The 18,132-nt window shown below is 36.7% G+C and overlaps 1 protein-coding gene and 1 non-coding gene across 2 annotated transcripts in view; one reads left to right on the forward strand and one right to left on the reverse strand.

Annotated features, from left to right (window-relative positions):
- The window catches only part of klar (klarsicht), a 147,766-nt gene that overhangs the window by 107,285 nt on the left and 22,349 nt on the right, over positions 1 to 18,132 (reverse strand). Inside the window, 1 exon segment of the mRNA XM_068287172.1 lies at positions 2,705 to 2,827. The gene's annotated coding sequence lies outside the window, so the exon portion shown is untranslated.
- TRNAA-UGC (transfer RNA alanine (anticodon UGC)) lies at positions 11,885 to 11,956 on the forward strand. The gene has a single exon. It is a non-coding gene; the product is annotated as a tRNA-Ala (tRNA).

Below are 18,132 nucleotides of genomic sequence, written 5' to 3' on the forward strand. Positions count from 1 at the left end.
TTGTGGACCGCGTAGTAAAATACGTTCATACGCATATTTTACATGTTTCTAGTCCGATTTCAATAAAATTTGGTAGTTTGGTAGAAATAGATAAGATAAATTAAATTTAAATGCGATAGTCAAAAAACTAAAGGAGGAAATCGGTTTTTTCTAAATTATGGAGGCGGAAGTGGGCGTGGCAAAATGTGAAAATATCTAAATTCTCCGCGCATACTATGCCAGTATACATACTAAATTTGGTGACTTTAGCTTTGTTAGTTTTTGATAAAATCAGTTTTGTTTAATTTGCGGGGGCGGAAGTGGGCGTGGCAAAATGTTTAAATAGCCAATATCTGCGCGTCTATTAAGCTAGTCTACATACTAAATTTGATGTCGGTAGCTATCATAGTTTTGAAGGAAATCACTTTTATGTAAATTCCGGGGGCGGAAGGGGGCGTGGCAAAAAGTTTAAACAATTAGTTTCTGCGCGCTAACTAAACGAGCATATAAACCAAATTTGATGTCTCTAGCTATTATACTTTTTGAGAAAAACAGTTTTGTGTGATTCCTGGGGGCGTAAGGGGGCGTGGCAAAAAGTTTAAACAGTTAATTTCTGCGCACTAACTAATCGGGTATACAAACTAAATTTGATGTCTCTAGCTGTCATACTTTTTAAGAAAAACAGTTTTATGTGATTCCTGGGGGCGTAAGGGGGCGTGGCCGAAATTCCAAATTACTCTGAACATGTGCATACTACACGAGTATACATACCAAATTTGGTGGCTCTAGCTCTTATAGTCTCCGAGATCTGCGTGTTCATACGGACGGACGGACGGACGGACGGACAGACGGACATGGCTAGATCGACTCGGCTGTTGATCCTGATCAAGAATATATATACTTTATAGGGTCGGAGAAGCTTCCTTCTGCCTGTTACATACATTTTGGCGACTTTAATATACCATTTCACCCTATGGGTGTATGGTATAAAAACTGAAAATCGACTACAGAGAGAAGTAAGAAAGAAGCAGACAAAAAAAAAAAACGAAAGTTATCTCTTGCCCGAGTGGACAAATTTTGAAAACATGCAAACCAATGTCCTCCATCTCCCCCACGTTAACTTCCCTCCCAATTGGCCCTCGTTTGCTTGTTCCTCCTCTAGCCCCAACTCCCCCTTTTTTTCCGTTGTATTTTCCATTTTAGCGTGGTAAAATTTGTCTACAACTTATAAACATATATATATATTGCTTTTTTTTTTTTGGTCTTTTGCCTCCCCACACGAAATTCCTTTACATGCATGATAAATGTGTCGTGTTTTATAGTGTTTCTTTTTTTTCGTATTTGAGGTTGAAACAAGATTTCATTTGTTCTGCTATCGTTTTAAAGTTGTTTTTAACCTACTCTAAACGGTGGCTATTTTAAAAACGAGTCCCATTTGGCCATGTCTGCGCTCGGCGCTTTTTTATTTTTCATCTTTTTTTCTTTCTTAGAGTCAAAGGGAAGTCGTTCATTATGACCAAGAAGATTGCTGTGTCTTGGTCTGTGGTGGTGCCCGGTGACAGGTGGTGTGGTTGTAAATAACTCCTGGAATAACCAAAATATAAAACAAAAACGCCCTCCCACAAAGCTTAGACACCGAAAAGAGGCCAGCAACAAATTAGATATTCGAATTACAAAATAGAAATGAAAAGTGACGGCTAATTTAATGGATATATCCCTTGAGAAGGCGATCAAAAATTCAAAAGGATAATTTACTGTTATATCCAAGGAAGCTTTCACTGTAGTCTTAGTTCGTTTGCAAAATAATAATAAATGAAATAAACATTCTACTTATTAAGCATGAAATATTTGTGGTAGTGAAAATGAAAATAGAAATACTTCATTTTGATTATATGAACAATCCTTAGAAACTTCTTGATATATCTGACGAAATATATACATTTTGTTCACTTTAATACTAAACTAGATATTATTTATTTTGGTTTAATTTAATTATTAAGTAAGAAACTTCTTGATATATCTGACGAAATATATACATTTTGTTCATTTTAATACTAAACTAGATATTATTTATTTTGGTTTAATTTAATTATTAAGTATTTTTTATATTAATCAAAAGTTAATTCATTTTTCTCGACTAACTGAACATTTTAAGAGTTATTGGCACAAAAATTTGGAAGGTAAGGCTAAATTAAACACTTTCTAGCTATTTGTTAGCTCTAAACAGTTTTAAAACTGATAAAAGTAGTTTTCATTTGTTTCTTTTCGCATTTTTATCAAAGTTATTTGATGATATTTAAATATAATGTAAAGTAGTATCCGGTTATAACGACTCCGCCTATAACATTCGTCCGGTTATAGCGACTAATGTCCGATGAATGATTAGTTGGTCCCAATGCAATCTTATATGAAAGGGCCTCCGGCTAGTACGTCTTCCGGATATAACGACGAGCGTCCATTGAGCGTCATTATAACCGGATTCTACTGTATTTGTTGTATACCAAAAGCATTCTTTTTCTACTTATTCATTTACTTAACTTTTTTTGTGTATTTTTCTTGTGTTTCCCGATTTACTAACTCATTTGGCTACTGGCCATGGCTTATTTATCTGATTTAAGTCAATTTCATATTATCATCAACAACTTTTGCTTGCATGACGCACGTCTCAAAAAAAAGTGCATAATTTTGAGTCATTAAAAGTTAATAATCTCTGATAATTACTCACATAATCGAGTGTGAAATCTTGGCCCGAAATCCCATGGACCAACACTTCAAGCAGCTGATGGGAAACGTAGTGGCTAGAGTGTGTCTAGTGGTGGCTACTGTGGTGGTTAGTTGCTCCTCCTATCTGGAAAATAAAAAAAATAAATTAAAATAAAATGCGAAAATGCGTGTTAAGAGAAATATGTATAAAAAGTGCATGATATAGGTATCCATACACTTTTTATACACTTTTTTATACACTTTCTTCCTTATTTTCTTTTAAGTTCCTGGTTAAGGATAATTGATGTGATTCTTATTTATATTTACAAATGTTATTATAAAAGGCTTATTTGAGATCAAAAGGGTGTAGCTTTAGTTGGTGTGTAGCTTTCATTTCAGTTTTCGAATGACAAGAAAATGGAAAATCGTTTAACAAATTTTATTAGCACTTTTCAGACGAGGCCAAGGCGAATTGCATAATGCGACGACGATGGCGCGAATGGAAAGCACAAAAGGGACATGGAAAAAAACACAAAATTTGTATATAACCAAAAATATACGTACATACATATGTATGTTTGTATATCTAGTCAGACATAAACATAACTTTTACTTGGCAACATTTGCTTAGCAACATTTTTATGGACAACCTTTCGCTCTCAAGAGACAAAAAAAAAAAAAAAATGAAAAGAAAAATAAAAATTCCGCGTGATAAATCAGCGACAACTTCAACTGCGGCTCAAAAACCACCAAAAAAAAACAACTCCCACTGGAAGTAACAAAATTTGTGGCACGACAAATATTTTTTTACCCAGGGCGTCCTCTTCTACTTCTCTCTCTATCTCTCTCACTCACTCACTCTGTCATAACAATTCATTATCATTAATTATATTTGCACTCAACAAAATCATGAAAAATTTAACAATGTCGATTAAATTGAAAACAATTTCGATGCCCCGCAAACAAAACAACGAAAAAAAAAAAAGGAAAAAATTTAAATATTTCTCGTCACATTTTTTGCCGTTAGGTTTGAACCAAACCCTTCTCTCTGCCCCTTTCGACAAGCGAAAAAAAAAACACGAAAAAAATGGCTCATAAAACATCAAACAGGCAACACAAATCGCAACAACAACAATTTATTGGTCGCATTAACCTCAACGAACTCTAACTCACTTCTGGCGGAGGTTCAGAGGAGAGTCAGTCAGTCAGAGAGGCGGCAGTCCGTCCGTTGTCCAGCCGACAGACCGGCCAATCGATGCGAGTTGTGAAAATATCATTTACGGGGCAATTTGTAAAGAAACTGAAAACTTCAGCGAAATTTCTGTTTTTTTTCTCTCTCTTTGCACGAATAACCAGCCAAATGAACGTTGTTGTCGATTTACTTTGGCAACACCAAACAGAAATCCAGTAACAACAACAGGTAAAAAAGACTTTTTGTGGTCAACTTGTTAAAGTCGGAAATGGGCACAACAATTGGCTGATCCGTCGATCGTCAGCGTCAGCAGCGGTCAACAACAATAAGGAACGACTAAGACATTCAACCGACCAACCAACCAAACGACCCACCAACCGACCATTCAACAAACTGACAACGACTGACGACAACAAAGTCTCCAGGCGATAAGTGGGTCCCTTTCGAATGAGTGGAAAGGTGATGGATGGATGGATAGCTTCAAACGACAACGACGACGACGACGAGGAGGTGTAGTAGGAGTAGATGGAGGAGACAAGCTGCCGCCGCCAGAAGATGGAGGGGCAGCAACGGGGCTTTGGGGAATTTCAATTTTCATGTCTCTCTCTCTCTCTCTCTCTCTCTCTAATTTTATTTTGCAAACAAATTTTTGACACATTCAAATCATAACAAACAGTCACAACACAAGCAGCAATTTATCTATTTGTTAAAAAGCTTCATTTGGGGCATTTTGATTGTACCCAAGCGATAACATTTTGTTTGCAAATTGTACACGGTATTTAGTTGTCCATTTTCAAACATGTAAAAGTAGATTAGATCTTATTTCAAGTTTACAAACTAAACACCATAATGCAATCAATTCATTTTTCGACCCTTGACCTTTTTTTTTTCTTTGTTGGACCTTAACAAAAAGAGTTAAATTTCCCACCAAGAACGAAAAACCAAGTGCTAACTGAACAAAATGAAATGAATATAAAGTTTGATCTCTCAAAGATCGGAAAGAAAGCGTTTAATTTCAACCGATCATTCTTATGAGATCTATAGTGACTTGATCTAGCTGGTTTATGATTCTAACCTCTAACTCTAAAATCTCATATTTAGACCAAGTTTTAATTGGAAAGATTAATGACTAATTTGGCTACTTATGCTAATCAAGAGAATAAAGACATAGAAACAGTTTTCTAAAGACAAAACCAAAACCCAAAGACTAGATTACCCTTTTCAAATCTTTTCAGAGTGCCTAGGTTCAAAAAGAAAGTTAAGTAAAAGTTAAGAAATCTAATTTCTCTATTCTAATCTATACAATAGTTAGTTAGTTTTAGGTTTCCCTTAAAGTTTTATCAAAATATCGATTTGAGACTTCCTTCAGATTCCTAGAGGTTCTTTTAGCTAAAACCAAAAGGCGAAATGGGCTTAAATTTGAATACTTTATAGTCAGTTAGTTGGTAAATGAAAATAAAAGTCAAAGTCATGTGAAAAGTAAATGTTGTTAGGCATTCAAAAGGAGCACCCAAACCAGCAACCAAAACAACACTCATTCAATTTACGCATTCACCTAAGAGAAAAATCGAAAGTCAAACTCAAAAAGCAAAACAAATCGAAACTCTAATTGTTTCATTTTCCATTTCGATGTAGTTGTTGTTGTTGTTGTGTCTTTCGTCTTGTCACACAGCATGATATGAATTTAATTGAATTGAAACCATTTTGGTGGCATCATCATCTCAACTCAACTTAACTCAATTCGATTCGATTCGATTCGAATTGAACTTAAATAGAGCTGTAAACATATCAATTACCTGACCAAAGCAGCATCAGCATTTGGAGCAGCATTTTGTCGTGGCCCAATTAAGTGAAAAACTAACAATACACACACAGACACGACGCACTTTTTCTTACTATAAAGGAGTCTGTCTGTCTTCTCGTCTTCCTTTTTGCCACTGTGTGTGTGTGACACTTTTTCTTGGTCAACTTGTCGCCAAAGCATTTATTTATTTTTTTATTTTTTTTTTTTATCAAAATTGAATCTATTGGATGAACGGGAGTTGTGGTTTGCACGTTCAGCCCACACATCGTTCAAAGACGACAGTTTTCCATAGACAACAGACAGCAGCCAAGACGAGCGACGACGAGTTTTTCCTCACTCACTTTCCAGTAGTCAGTCGGTCGTTTGGTGGTTTGGTGCTCATTGTTGATTTTGTTTTTTTTCTTCTTCTCGTGTGTACCCATTGAGAAGTCAAAGTCGCGTCATAGTTAAAAAGATATTTTATCTATGAGTTTGAGTTGGAGTCGAACTGTGTGTGTGTGTGTGTGTGTGTGTGTACGTTGCGCATTGTTTTTATTGCATTTGACTTTCGTTTGTTTGAAAGTGAATCTCAAATATTTCACCATGTGTGATGCCAATCTGGCTTTTGTTTTGGAGTGTGTGTCTATGTGTGTATGTATGAAGAGGAGAGCCAAGGATGGGAAATGCCGGCAAGCGCACCCATGTGTTTGACGTTTTTTTGTTTTTTTTGTTTTGTTTTGGACAGAATTTGCGATTTTCTATCCAAAAGTAACAAGGTCATATGAAATGCAGGCAATGCGAAGAGAGTGTGTGGGGGCGGGGACAACGGGGGAATATCTTTGCTAACTACTAACAATGTCGTTGTCTGGGATTTCGTCCCATATCTTTAACATCTTGTTGGTGGTTTTTATTTTGCTTAGTTTTTTTGGTGGTTGGTGGTGGCTCAAACGCATTTCACTTTCTATTGCAAGGCAGCCAGCATTTCCATCTATCCAACAAATGCATTCAAACGCAAGTGGGCCGCCAAAAAAAGCTTCTTTTTTTTTGTTTTTCCTCTTCACTTTCATTTCCTTTGCAATTTATATAAATTTTTTAAGTGCATTCCCATGAAACAACAAAATTTGTTAACTTATTCTTTGTACTTGTAGCCTCACCTGATATTTGCTTGACACCTTTTCAAAGGTTTTATATGACAAACGACGAGAAGAGCAAAAAAAAAAACAAATCTTTTGTTTCTGTGCTCAGACAACCGAAAAAATAAAGAGAATAAAGCAAAATATCTGCTTGGTTCCGCATTTTGGGTTAGATTATATTACACTTTTTGGTCAACAGCAGCAGAAGAGTTATGAGAGCGTTGAGGGCAAAAAGAAAGAAGATTCTTGATTCCACTTGAAGTAACTTTCCATCTCTCGAGTTTCCACATACACATTATTTAATTTAAAGTTTTGATTGTGATTTGAATTTTTAAGGAAATTTAACCCTCATGCTTTTGATATACTTTTCTATATCTCTGCCCCTCTCTCTCTCTCTCTCTCTCTCTCGCTCTCTGTCTCTTTCTTTCATTAGCAGTGTGTATATGTTGGGTTTCACCAATGGCCAATGTCGTTTTGGCCATTTGAAGTTGGAGTTCAATGTGAAAGTGCTGACTCTGGAACTGCGAGAGAGAGACTGAGACTGAGACCGAGAGTTATGCATGCACACAATGCCAAGTAGTTCGAATATCTTTGCCTAGATACATTTATGAAATGCATTTTTTAGTGGGCACGTACATACATACACAGAGGGGCAAAAACAAACAAATCAACGAAAAAAAAAGTCAATGGAGACCTGCGTTTGCTGCTTTTCCCACCATCATCATCATCATCTGCAGCGGGCAGCAGGCAATGCCTGGAATCAGACAATGGCTATAGATCTATGAAGTGGTTCCGTTTTCCTCTGTGGAGAGAGGAGAAGGAGAAGGAGGTTGCATCGCACCTGAGGCAACGTCGTCGTCGTCGGCGGCCGTTGCATGTCATTTTCTGACGCTATCTCAATAATTCATACGCAATTGTATTGAACAATAAATTAATCACACGAAAACAAGCCAAACCAAACAAAACACTGTAAAAACGGTCCGCCACACACACAGATACACACACACACATAGAGAGAAAGACACATATATATTAATTTAACCATAAGTAACAATTGATAGATTAGAGATGAGTGCGTGATTGAATAACCTTTAAAGTAAACTTTAAAAACATTTTCTTTCTTTTGTTTATTTCGACCAACCAAAAAAATAATAATTAAGTCGTCTTTCTTTTCAAGTTTTCTTTTTGTATATGATCGTTCTTATCATTTTTAATTGTCGCACCAATAAATCAATAAATTTAATATTACTTTTATAATCTGACCTAGTTAAGAGCACTATGAGTTCGCTTTGGGTCGCCTAGAAGTTTATGGAAAGCTTTGTTAAGCGGCTTTAATCTTATATAGACCAAGAAACCCATAGCAACCCAAGAGAACTTCAGGGGTAGAACAAATAATAAGGGATGGTAATCTTTATATGTTATATTTTAAACGAATTAGAACTATTTTATAAAGATTATTTGAAAAAATTATATAAAAATGACCAAAATTACTTTAGATTTTGGTTTGGTTCATTTTAAGGTCCCCTCTGGGAACATATATCATATATTTTTCCTGATTATAATTTGTAATATTTCCTAAAAACAAATCTTTTCTTTAACATGGCCAAATGGCAAATGCCAAAATGCAGTTTCATTCACGAAATCATCTCAAATCTATCTATAAATCACATAAAAGAAAAAACAAAAAGAAATGTTGGTGGAAATTAAATAAACATACAAAATCAAAAGGAAACATAGATAGATGGAGAGAGCGATAGGGAGAGGGAGAGTAACAATAACAACAAAAAACAACGAGCAATTTTCCAATTGAACAAACTAACAACAAGATCGAACGTGTTTTGGGTGCAAAAGTCAATTAATCATTAAAAGCAAAAACCGATTCCATGTCCATGTCCATCCACATCCACACAGCACAGCAGCAGCACACAGGAAACAAAACATTTTGGCCAAACTGAATGTTTTGTGTCCGTCTCTCTTTTTTTTTATCTTTGTGGTTTGTTTGTCATAGTCTAAAGTAAAAGTCTACACACGAAAACTATGACAATGGCAAAGTTGTTGATGTTGTTGTTGCTATTTGCCAATTGCACAATTAATGAACATTTTCCAGATGCCAGGAACTAAGTAGTAAAAACAAAAAGGAGAAAAACACAAAAAAATTCCAACAAGTAGCTCAATTTCAACGCGACACACACACACAAACAGAGAGTCGCCTCCTCCAATGGCCATCACCTCTCCCATTCCCATTCCCAATCCCAGTCCCAATGACGATGACGACGACGACGACGACAATGATGACTATGACGACGAAAAATGAGCTTGAAGGAAACTTGTTTTGATGCATTTTTAATTGCTGCTGGTGCTGGTGCTGTGTGTAAGTTACTTTATATGTGTTTGTCCCGTCCGACCGTTGGCTAGTTTATTGGCTCAACTTACAGGTTTGTAATATCTATTAAGCAGGGTGCTTACTTGCTTACCTGGCTGGCTGCTGACGACTGTCTGTGTTGCCTTTTCATCATATTTTTATACACATTTATGTATATGAATGTATGCGGTAGGTCCATAAGTCAGTCAGTCAGTCAGTCAATCAGTCTGTCAGTCAGTCACTAATGCATACAGTGATTACAAATAGTACAAGTATTAACCCAACAGCTAATGCTTGCCTTATTTCCGTATCATTTATAGTCTTTTTTTCTTCAAAAGGATTTTACATAACTGGAAAATTACAATATTTCTGTTTTTGGTCATTTAAAATGTCGCAACTATTTAAAGCCAATTAAAATTTTTCACACTCTCCATATGACACAACTAATTCACATTAATATTTGATACCCTTTCAATTTGTTAGCCCCTTTAAGGCCCAGTATTATGAGCTATCAGAGGAAGAAGAAAACCAGAGGCCATCTCAAATTCAAGGGTTTGGCGGTCAAAGAGGATAAGAAAAAACAGCTGGACTAAATGGCAAGACTAAACGCAACGCATATGTCCTTTTCGAATGTCAATGTTAGTCTATCTCAAGTTGTGTTCCGTCTCTTTTTATGGTGGTCTAACATGCAATTGGAATACACACACAAAATAAATAAAAAACACACATACAAATAAACCAAAACAAAAATTGCGACCATCGCGTGTTTGGGCCAAGTTTATATGAAAGCCGGCATTTGTGTTTTTGGTTTTTGTTGTTGTTGTTGGTGTTGCAGTTGCTGCTGTTGTTACCCCATAGAAATTAGTTAAACAAAAGTCGTAAACATAAACGTTGAGTTTTAATTAGCAAACACTTGTGTGTGTCTGTGAGTCTGAAATGTAAAAGGGGATAGAGGAAGGGGGCGGGCGTCTAGATGGCCTGGCCAAAGAGGTGAGACAAGAAGAATGGGAGCTGCCATAAATATCCCAAATTGCCCTAAGCGAAAACTTTACACATTATTATCAACTAAATGTGGAAATGTGGAAATTTTTTCTTTTAGAAATTTTTCCTCAGGTGCTGGGGAGAGGGAGGACTAGTTGAAATGGCCATTGCCATGGCATGTGTCATGTCATGTCAAAACGTTCAATGACCGGCGGGCGGGCAATGGTTAATAGATGGCATTTAGTTGGTCTGTTTTGTTTTTCTGTCTATCAGATCAGTCAGTCAGTCAGTCAGTCCATTGAAGTGAAGTGCGAATATGTAGTTAGAGAAATTTGACAGAAACAAAAGCTAAAGATTTATTTGCTTTTCCATTGATATTACTTTGTATCATTTATCATTTATTTGTCTGTTCGATTACAAATGATCAGGGCATTGTTAATTTCTCTGTCTAGTTAGCTTTTAAACTGCCCCAATGGATGAACCACCAACTACCAAACACCACCACCGCCACCAGCAGCCACATCACGTCGTTTGGTGCTCTTTAAAAACGTCATTAACATTAACCTAACAGACTTTTCACCTTGACGACTGACTACAAGAAACTGCAATTTTCTCAACAACAACAGCAGCAGCAAACGAGACAGAAATCAACTCATTAAAGTCTCAAAAAACGAAGAGAGAGAGTCCGGCTACTAAAAAGACATTGGAAAATTGGTTAGACGGTAGCCAGAGCAGGCTACAGGATTGATGGTGGTAGGTGGAAGCGGGTTGGATAAAAAGTCAAAATCAATGCGGGTGTCTGTGTCTATTTCAAACTCTGAGCCACATTCACTTGTCGTCAACGACGGTAGCAATAACAACAACAACAGCTGCTGCTGCTATTTTTGTTGTTGCATGCAATGGACACAGAGAAGAAGATGAAGAGTTTTAGGGGAGGACTCTGTTTGTAGCGGACGACAGCGCAGCCACCACAGCAATCAAGTAGTCACTGCTGGCCGTTGTCGTCCGCCTCCATCAAGACAAACGTAAATCGTACAACAAACATACAATACATATAATTGAAAACTAAAAAATTTATATCATGTCATTTGGTTAGCCAAAAACTCCCACACACGTAATAGCCATGGCGCCGATGTCTTGAAAGTATCTCGTTGGCCAAAGAAATAACTAGAAATCATAGCGATAGTTATTATCCTGCCCGATTTGTGGAAAAAAACCCTATACTAACTTACTAATACAAGTAGCACACGTAAAGATTCATTCATTCCAGAAATATGTAGATAAAAGGCCTAATACACTTTTTTCCTCTAATAAAGTACAAATTTTTGATCAAAAATTGCCAAAATTTGGTTCACGGGATATGTGAGTAAAACGATCTTTCATTCTTTGGAACCAAAACCATTTAGAATTAGGAAATTGACAGAGAATTTGCATCATGAATAAATTTTAATACTGGGAAATTACATATAACAAATTTGGTAAAAATGATTCATGGCAAACATCATCAAAAATCCAAATAAGGAAATCAACGAGGACCTAGGTCGAATCCCAGACTTTTAGTGTATGGATGTAGTTTTCGTTGGCCTTAGTTGTCAGTGCTTGTAAAATATAGTTAGGTTGATAGTTTACAACTATATCCTATACTTATAATAATAATAATAATAACAAATAAGGAACTTCAGTGCCAAGTTTTTCCTTTTTTTTTTTAGAATTTTAAAGTCATTAATGCAATTTCTGAAGCATATAAACATGGGGATGTAGCTCAGTGGTAGAGCGCTCGCTTTGCATGTGAGAGGCCCCGGGTTCAATCCCCGGCATCTCCAAGTATAAATTTTTTTTCCGAAAAGAAATAATATAAATATATAATTTTACATTTTAGTCTAATTCAATTAAAATTTTCACAACCTGCAAGAAAATTAAATTTCCATTAAAAACAGACGCATAGCGAGTTAAAAAAAAATATATATATATATAGAAATAAAACCTTTCAATTAGATTTATTTGTCTTTATTTCGCATCTTCTTCAAATCCAAAAAACTAAAAAAAAAAAAAATTGATAAATTGCATTGCATTCCATTTTTGGGAAAATGGGAAAGCTAGACTAGCCAGCACCACAGCAGGTATTATAGTTAGTCAGTCAGTCAGTCAGTCGGTCGCTCGGTCAGTCGGAAGTTGAGGCCAACAGAGTGAAATTCTCCATGTGTATATTTGTTACACTCCATCAAATTCTGTGTTCGCACATTTGACTTACTTTCCTCTTTTGCAATTTGTTGCTTCTAACGGCTTGGTCATTCCTTCCCCTTTCCACCTTCGCCTCCGTCGGTATGGCCATCTCCCATCCTATCCTCACAGTTCATTTTCACCTGCTATAGCTGGCTGTCACCCCACCAACTTGGCAATTTTCACCCATCAGCCCAAAAAGCATAGAAAAAATCTTGACAAATTAATAAAAACAAGTTGTCAAGTGTTTTTTTTTTTTTTTTTTTTTTTGATTTTTATTTTAGAGAACCTGCGGGGCTTTAGCGATCGTTTTTTTTTTCTGTTTCTTTTTCTGCGCTCGCGCAAATTGCATTCTTAATGGTGAGCTCTCTGAGAGGCCAAGAGGCGGCCTGAGGCTGACAAAGTTTTTCCTATGCAAATGACTTGGGCAGTTCCAATTTGTGTGCCGTTAACGTAAAAACCACAAAAAACACTATTCAAAGTCTTATGGAAATGGAGAGCATAGACTAATTTCTCTAAAAAAAAATAAAAAACCTTGGCAAACATATCGATTGTAATGGTTGCCAATTTTCAAAAGGCACTTGACAAATTTCACTAAACAATTTTCGCATGGCACAAATACATATTAGTAGATAAATTAACTCAACTTCCCTTGAACTAAGTTGGATTTGATTTGCTCGATTTCACTGGCATTGTGGCCAAAGCTAAATTGGTCAATAATCTTAAGCTTAACCATCTTTTGTTGGCGAATCTTTTCGATTTATGGTTTTCACTATTTAAACTTGAACTTCTGATAACACACTTTGAATGCAAATGATAATGAGAATCTCCTTGTTATCAATAAATATTCATTCCACTTTACCGTCCTAACAACCCAAATTGAGTAATAAAAGCTTGCGCCCTATATCTACCTATATCTGACGACGACGTCGACGACGACAACAAATGGAGTTCTAATTGAAAGATGAGGGCGGAGCGCATTCGACCGTTAGATAAACATCAAATGCGCGTGCATGAGTGTAAATAACAGTAAAACTCATATACTCCGTATCCATGACACGCTGCTCCTCCCCCTCTTTGTGCTTTGCAACAGACACTCCCTCCCTTCTTCCCCTTCTACCATCATTCACCAATGCCGCCGCGTCTATGAAAAAAAAAAAATATCAAAGAAGTTAAATTCGGCTATGCCGAAGTTTATATACCCTTGCAGTCCTTGACAATAATAATTTCACATGTTCAAAATTTGTTTTCTGCAACTCAATTCATTAATATACAAACAAAACAATTTTACTCTTCATACTATGTACAATTTGTTCTTCTTCTTCCCTCATTCCCTAAGCAAAGCAACGCACGCATACACATACAGTTTATGTAGCGTTGCGTCTGTGTGTGTATGCATGTGCTCTGTTAACAGATGGTGACGTAGTAGGCAGCAAGCAGAGCTGCCGGCAGCGATTGAACCGATTTATATAGACTGTAACTTGTGTTCTATTTATCCGATCAGGGTCAAATTTTGGGATCTGAGATTTTATATCAAATTCTATTATATTGGTAAATTTCATGGGGATACTCCAATTTTTGCAAAAATTTTTGTTCCAGAGCTATATGATATAGTAGTCCGATCCCAAAGATTTTCATACTTTATCTCACCCGGGTAAAAAAAAGCTCCCAAAAAAAATTTCATCCCGATAGCTCTTAAGATGGCTGAGTAAAACGCGTACGCACCGACGGACAGACGGACAGACGGACATGGCTATATCGACTTAGCTTCTCATGCTGATCAAGAATATATATACTTTATGGGGTCGGAAACGTCTCCTTCTGTGCGTTACAAACATCTGACCAATTTTATAATACCCTCTGCAAGGGTATAAAAAAACAACGAAAAATAGCTGACTAATGGCTAGGATAGAAAGAACCACACCGGGGGCCAGAGCCACGCCTCAATCAACACCACACGCCGACATATTAAAGCGTGTAATTAGTTTCTCAAGATTGAAGTTGCAGTTTGGTTGGATCGTTCCCTCTCTCTATCTGCCTGATTGACTGACAGTAAGACTGGCATTCCAGACATGCATTTCAAGAGAGATACATCATAAATAGGGAGAAAGAGAGATAGCGGGGTCAAGTGCATGGGTCTAGGCCTCACCCACCCAAATAAGTTCTTCATCGTCACCGTCACCCGTCACGTCATTCCTTCCTCCGTGTCTCCTCCCCCTACCCCCCTACAAAAACTTCTGTTCAAGCATTGTCATAGTGATGATTATAATGACGATGATGATGATGATATTTACTCACAATCACACAAAAGTGCATGTGGCAAAAGTCTGCCTAGTCAAAAGCCAAAATCAATAACAATTAGTTGCCACGACTCCCTCCGATTGATACACTTTCAGAAAATCTTTTTCGCCCCTTATTCACATAAACGAAGATCATCAAAAATGCAATCAATTAACTATGGTTGCCCTTGGAAATTCATTGTAAAAGGTCCATCCTTGATAGTTCATTTCATTCAATTGTTCTAAAGGACCTGTTTTTTCTTAAGTTAGTAATTACTAATTACTTGTATACAAAATATGGTATACATATGGATCAGCCATTTTGGTATCAATCGATGGAATAGAAATAATTAAGCTCCCGAGTTTTTATAACTTTTATTTAAACCACAAAGTTTTCGATTAGAAAATGTCATCAATCCTCCTCTTGGTAATGTTTCTCAAGTGACAAATGGTCAGTGAACTTTTTTCTTCAAGTGTAGAGAGCCAACGGTTTTTATGCAAAGTACTACTTTTGAGGGGCTGTTGTCTTGCTACATAACAACAACAACAACAAAAAAGGAAACACCACTCCATGGTTGTTTGTGTGATGGTGGGGGGAGGAGGAGAGTGAAGAGTGGAGTGGGATAGCTTTAGCTGTAGCCATGTCATGTCATTGAAATGGACATAGAGATGACTTTGACTTTGTATAAATTGAATTTTCTTGGAATGAAAAAAAGAAAACTAACTTGAAATGAACTGAAACCAATCAAGTTAATGCAGACATATTCGAATATTCTGTATTTTAATTTATCCTGGGGCCAGGCCAATGCCAACTTTTGCCAACAACTTTTTTTTTTTTTTTTTTTTGAGATTTACTTCCATTTCAAACTCTTTCTCAACTCTTTCGCGTCAAGTGCTAATGATGTAATGTTTGTTAGGGTTTTTCTTTTGATTTCCAACTCTGATGCAGAGAGCGAGATAAACATATCAAATTAATTTGTGCCGCCAAAAAAAACAGAGCACGGCAAATCAAGTTGCGTGTGAGGTAATTAAAGAGATTTATGCGGTTTGCTGGCTGGTGCCTCTAGATTCCCTGCCATGCATCAATGTAGGTAGGTCGCCCTTTTTTTTTTTTTGTTTTGAAGAATTTTTAATGGTTTAAACTTGAAAACTTGAAGGAAGGAAAGACATTCAAGTTGCTGCAAAGCAGTTACGGGGTGTGAAATGAGGTCATTGGAAAGTTAAAGTTTATTATCTTTTGGCTCTGGTTAGTTATCATCTCTTTGTAAAGAAGGTGTCGGCTGCGGTGGGGTGGGGTGGGGTGGTGCGTGAGTGCGTGCGTGTGAAGTGAACAAGTGGAGTGGTGAAGTGGGCAAAAGAAGTTGATAAATGGATTTAGTTTGCTTACTTAATGGGTCAACATACACAGCACAGATATAAAAACAGATACAGACATAGCCAGGAAACGGGACGATATCAGATATCAGGATTTCATTCACCCAAATTCTTGCAATTGTCTGTAGGTTTAAGAAGATTAACTAGTTTATTGTTGTTATTTTTTTTCAGATGTAATGCTTAAAGTATTTCTCATATTAACAAACAATCAAATTTGATGCATGATGTTCCACATTCACCATTTTCAATGCGTTTTGTATAAGGAAGTATTTCACATACTTTTGAGCTCCTTCCCTTTTTGTTCCCCCCTCATCACACTATTATTTATGCGTTTCGCCAGGCAACCAACTGGCATAATTCCCAGAGAAAATGTTAATGCATTATAAAAACAACAACTACAACAACGTGCACATGTGGATATATGTATATATATATATGTGGGGGGGGGGGGAATACTGCAATATATACAGTTATGTCTCAATTTGTTGAAAACCAGTTAAACATTAAGAAAAGTAAACAATTTCTTTATTAAAAAGAAAATTTCGTATTCCATTGATCGTTGAGTTACCCTGTGCAAGGACTTAAACTAATATTATCAATCCGTTTGAAGTTTAAACCTTCCTGTCAATTAAAACAAGTCCGTCTAAGGATCTCTGTTGTCTAAATAGTTTATTATGACTGTCAACCCTTTAAAATTGTTCCCAAAAACGATCCCTGAAGAAGATAGAAACAAAGTAATATCAAAAGCATTAATATCAAGATGAATAGATAGCAAACCAATCTAAACTAAACAAAACGTAGTCTAATACAACCCGTGGCCCTTTTTGAATGAGAGGGTATTAACGGTAAATTGCAAACAATGCAAGTAGGAAAAACCTCGTCAAATTGGTAAACAAAATGAAAACTGTGTTTTTTTTTTCTTCTATCTGTTTTTGTTTTCCTGCTTCCCATGCTTTAAGTTGGTCAGTGGAGAGAAGAAAAAAAGAAGAAAAAACATCGTTGGAAAATTGTTTTGAAGGATGCAAATTGGCAAAGCAAAAAAAAAATGATTTTCTTGATAAATTTCACATTTCATCAGCCTTTAACCTCTCTCACCAACCTCACACACACACAGCCCACGCAGTTTTTGCTGCCCCTTGTTAATGGAGTCTTCAACTGGCAGACAGTCAGAGTGGGTCTTGCCCCTAAATGCTTGTGCCCCCCTCCTCTTCTCTCTACTTTCGTTTAAATGTGGCGCTTCAATTGCTTTTAATGGTCACTTGCCGCCGCCGTCGCCGCTTGTGCTCTCTCTTCTTCCTCTTGCCACTGCACTTTCCGTTTAACTGTCGCAACTTTGTTTACTGTTTCAGGTTTGTTGTTGATTTTTTTCTCAGTTTTTTTTTTATTTATAATATTTATGGCCGGACTTCAGCATGGGGTCTCGTCTCTTCCCCATTGAGCTCATTGAGCACTCGCACGCACGCCTCCGCTTGGTTATTGTCCCTCCATCCATCTGTCCATCCAACTAACAGCAACCTTCCCCCTTCCCATACATTTCACTCCTCCTCCTGCTCCTCCTCCATCAGTTCATCGTGCAACACGCAATTAAAAAGCGTTCCCCTTGTAAATTGTCAGTGGAGCGCAGTGGAGCATTCAAGTTAGAGACTCGTCTTAAATAAAAAAAAAAAAACAAACCAACACAACAAATAAAATTGCAGCAATTTGATTTACGTGATATGGGGGGCATGGGGGAGGAGGGGCTCCCTTAATACCTCCCCTCATCTGTTTTGCTATATTCATATTTCCAATGCAAAGCTCTTTAACTACATTTATTCAATATCTTCAGTGTGTCCCTCTTCAGGGTCGATCGTTTCAAATGCTCTTGGCACGCAATTAGCATATGAATTTTTGTCTGTTTGAGGTCTTTCGACAAAAATGTCGTTTGAAATTTCATTACCGAGGTAAAACTTGGTAAAGCATAGTACATACTACAATTTTAATACAAGGCTGGGCTTGGCTTTCAGATATGACATAAGAATATATAATAGATATTTGTGTTTGAATGTTGAATGTTTGCAAACACCTTGAATAGAGATAAGTAAGAAAAATGAATTTATTGATGTGATTGAAGATTCAATTTGCCTTAG

This window comes from Drosophila tropicalis, unplaced genomic scaffold (genome assembly GCF_018151085.1).
Source record: "Drosophila tropicalis isolate 14030-0801.00 unplaced genomic scaffold, ASM1815108v1 contig_463, whole genome shotgun sequence".
Taxonomy (NCBI): domain Eukaryota; kingdom Metazoa; phylum Arthropoda; class Insecta; order Diptera; family Drosophilidae; genus Drosophila; species Drosophila tropicalis.